Below are 4,358 nucleotides of genomic sequence, written 5' to 3' on the forward strand. Positions count from 1 at the left end.
ACGCTGATGTCAAACAGTCTCCGAGAATATCGAATTCTGCCTTTGACCATTTCAAGGTCCTGCTAAGCATTCAGGAGATTCATCCAAGTGGAACTTGTATTTCTTTAATAGGACAAGCCAAAGCAAAGCAATTGTGAACACTTAGAAGAGGGTAAATTGGGCGACGCACTCCTGGGTTGGGTTGTTGTGTCCAGCCAACTTCATCACAGCCTGATGGCCTTTAAGCTGCTGCTTGCTGAAAATGAGTGGAGAAGCCATGGCCTCTCCTGGTTGGGCTTTTCAGGGAAGGTTGATATGGGCTGTGAGTTTGACATCTCCCCACCGCATGTGTTATCAGCTGAGCCGTGGATGTGGGAAAGCCCCCCAGGCAGAATGACATCATTCCCGTGTAAACTTGGACTGAGTTTACCATGCTGGGGTGTAACCAGGAAAATGTAGGAAGTGAGACAGATTGTTGCAAACGACGGAAAACAATGAAAAAGTGACACGACATGGCAATGAATTGGTCACAGTTTGGTTTTCCAAGGGAATCCTCGCTGTTCCGACAGGTCTGCCTTCTGTTATCCAACATGTTACAGAAAATAGATCAATTTATGGGCTTGATGTTGGAGCCTATCCTAGCAGGCGGGGGGTCCGCCCTGGACTGGTGGCCAGCCAATCCCAGGGCACATATAGACTTTTTTTTCATGAAAATGCCGGCTTGTTTGGTTTTCAGGATTTGGAGATGTATCCATGCAAACCGCATGTACATGCACCCAATGCCAAGCAAGTATGCGCTTTTCTTCCGGTCACTCACACGTATGAAGATGCCGCCATGACCCAGAGAAGCAAACATCGGAGGAGTTATGATGCCAACTTTAAGAGAACGGCGACCAATGAAGCACCGTCGTCAACAGTCATCGAGAAATTAAAATGTTTTTTTTTTTTTTTACAATTTGCCAGCTATTGATCTCATATTAAAACATGATTACAAAAATTGTTGCTGTTTTTGTCTTTCTAGTAGTTATCTGAAATGGGTCTTCAAAAAGATTAGATTAGAGAACATGAAAAACAGTATAACACCCCCTCAACGTTAAATAGCAGAGCTAGTGTGAAAGCAATCTGTAGGTCTGCTGGCATTTAGAAAGGCCTTGGAGTGCTGATCAGGACCAGAGTCCAGGAGTCCACCTATTGAGAACCTGTGTCCAACACCATTGTGGTTTAAGTCTATGATGCCTGTTACTTCCACTCGTAGTCTTCAGGGTTTGAATCCAGACGCTGTCTTATTGCTTCATAACGGCAGACTCCATGACTCCACGCTTGCTGTGTTGACTTTTAATATCGTCCGAGGCTTGAAGGAATAGTTTGCTTGTTGATTTGCTGGCGGCTCCCGTGAGCGGCCTTACAACTCAGACCAGGTTGCATTTTACGTAGATCCTTCGCCACGTCATCACTTGATTTGATGTTTTTACTCTTCTTATCTTTGTGACCATTCTGCTGCATATGTTGTATAATAATACAGCATATATAAGCAATATAATATGGAATGTCATAAACACATTGAAGTTTAAAGAGTGGAACTTTATGGTAAACGTCAGCAGCAGGAAGCGTCGTCATTGCATACCCCGGATGGTCTCACGTTCCCTTCAACTTGGGTTCCTACCTTGAGAATCCAACAGATGCTACCTTCGTACTTTGCTACGAGGTCGTGCTTGACTTTAGCAACGTTTGTCAAAGCTGTGGTACCTGCACTCATGAACACTCGTGAATATATGTACGCCCCATGAAAATGGCTCACCATGCGTACTGTATCTACACATACTACCTTAAGTATGTACGTAGTATCTGTGCAACGTTGCGTCTAACACAATGTCCCGGTCATCTCCTCATAATATAGCCGAAGAAATGGATTCCTCTGCATGGAGTCATTTTCCGCTCTGGCAGAGTCAGCTGCTTCATGTTGAAACAGCCTGAACAGCTTAAGATCTCGTCCAATGAGAGTCAAGGGTTTAACCTTGGGAGCTTTTCACTGCGTATACTTTTAATGTGAAAAGCACAAACTAAAGAGTTTAAACTACTAAAATACTTGCATATACTTTGTACTCTGATAAAACCACCACATGTTGCTAAAGGTCTCCAAAGCTTTTGAAATGTAAAGGCGATGAGCAAGAAGCCCCGCCCAATGGGATCCGGTGTACAGCGAAGGGGATCCCGGCTGGAATACGAGCAGGGAATCAAGTCGGATCATTTGGGCTGTTTTTGTCAAACTGGCTTTCATGAGGTCTTGGAAGTGACCCCGTTGAAACTTGAGCATGTCTCTTGAGTGTGCAGTATTAAATACCGGGACGCTTTTTTAACGTTTAGATTGGATTTAGTTCTGACCTGAAGGGGCCCTGATGATTTTACCAGATGGGAATCTTCCAGGGATGTTATTGCTCAGCTTTTTGGAGTCAAATCTCATGAGACTCAACACCCAAAACATGTTTCCTCCACTCGGCAAGCAGTGTTTTTGTGGACATGGTAAATCTGCTGAGCCGGTGGGAGAACTGGTGCTTCCTGCAAAGTCTGACGTTGCGATCTGCTCCTGTTCAACAGCTGAGAAAGGAAAAAAGGCTTTAGGGAGGATGACATCATCGTATCACCACAATAAATACTACACTGCCTGTCGTCATCATCACACCTTAAGAGCGAAGTGCATCAGTGGTAAACTCCAAGGATGACATCATCACCCCCCCCCCCCCCCACCCCGTGTGCAGCTCAGCAAGGAAACACATTTTTCCACCGAGTGACACATTGGCATCTTTGCAAATTTCTCAGCTGCGTTGTTGTAAAATTCTCCCAGAAGCGTCCCAGAAGGAACGCTGACATCATCCTGCTCAACAATGGCTACAATCCCTAATCCCGACAAGGACTTGACACATGTCTTCACAAATGGAAGAAATGAAAGCGATGGAAACGGTTGGCTCTGTTGCAGCGACCATCAGCTGTCTCGCCTTCAGGAAATCCACGTTGAGAGGGGACTCAAGTCTCACAGCAGTGAAGCAGAGACACGGTCCATGGACCAGGACTGAGAGGGTTCAGACCTTCCTGTCCTACATTTCTGTGTAATGTTCCATGTGATTCCAAATATTACGTATAAAACCCTGAATAACCCTCTGGAGTCTAACTTCTTTATGCCCTCAGGCTCACGGACAACATTCCCAGACGTTGGCAGCATAGTGTAAAACTAATGATCAACATTTGGAAAATATCAGAACGTTCAAGATTAAAAAACCCAAACTCATCAAACAGTGATAAGCCTCAGCAAACCTCCTGAATAATTTTCATTTGCGAGAGCAAATTAGTGAAACTCGGAAGCAGGGCTGAGCTGCCACATTTCCTCAAAGGAACCCCCAATCTGCATTCAACTAAAAGCAAAGTGGAACACGGGTTTTGGATCTGCTCATGGGACCTGGCCAGCATTGATGTTGGTTGGACTTGCACCTGAAAAGAGGAGCATGCTGGGAAACGAGGACCAGAGTGCTGGTGTTTGTTTGTTTGGTGTCACCAGTTTGGAGGAAGCGCTGGTCCGTGTGTATTCAAGGCAGATGAAAAACTTTGGCTTCTTCGGTGTTTGGATGGATGACCTCGCAATGAAGTCATCCGACCTTCAGATGGGATGCAACGATCAGAATGGCGTGGTACCTTGGTTTCATGCTTCCCAACACAATTGGAAATGTGTATAGAAGAAACGAAAGGGATGAATGAACATCTAACGTTTGGAGACGTGACTGTGACAGAAGGAAACAGGAAGGTGTTGATCTTGCCGCCATATTGTGGAAGGTCAACATAACTTTGAATTCATTTGTCATCTACTTTATATGCAGAATTACAATTCCTTTTTTTTCAAGCATGTAAAGCTATTTGTAAAACCAAAACATGTTTTTTTCAACATTTTTCAGCGATATCAGTGTTTAAAAACACAATAAAAACACAGTTGAACTCCGTCGGTGTCCTGATAGCAAAAGATATGCATCACATTATACGCCTCGTTGGCGCAGTAGGCAGCGTGTCAGTCTCATAATCTGAAGGTCGTGAGTTCGAGCCTCACACGGGGCATCATTTTTACAAATTTCCCCACTGAGGGACGACTAAAGGCATATCTTATCTTATATTGCACACTAACCTAAGGAAGTGTGCAAAGTAGCAAACATGTGTGATGCCACTGTAATTATATTTTCATATTACAAAAGTTATTTTACACATTTTGATGAGAAATCAATTTAAGCAACATAAAAATCAGAGGAGGCGAAAAAAAGTACAGTTAAACAACAAAACAAAACCACCAAAAAGAGCAATGAATAATATGATGGAGTTTCAGCAGTTTTCATATAACAATT

At 43.8% G+C, this 4,358-nt stretch overlaps 1 non-coding gene across 1 annotated transcript; it reads left to right on the top strand.

Moving 5' to 3' along the window:
* Window positions 1-4,004: 4,004 nt before the first annotated feature.
* On the top strand, window positions 4,005-4,077 carry trnam-cau (transfer RNA methionine (anticodon CAU)). Its single transcript has one exon. It is a non-coding gene; the product is annotated as a tRNA-Met (tRNA).
* The last annotated feature ends 281 nt before the right edge of the window (window positions 4,078-4,358 follow it).

This window comes from Doryrhamphus excisus, chromosome 17 (assembly GCF_030265055.1).
Source record: "Doryrhamphus excisus isolate RoL2022-K1 chromosome 17, RoL_Dexc_1.0, whole genome shotgun sequence".
Lineage (NCBI taxonomy): Eukaryota > Metazoa > Chordata > Actinopteri > Syngnathiformes > Syngnathidae > Doryrhamphus > Doryrhamphus excisus.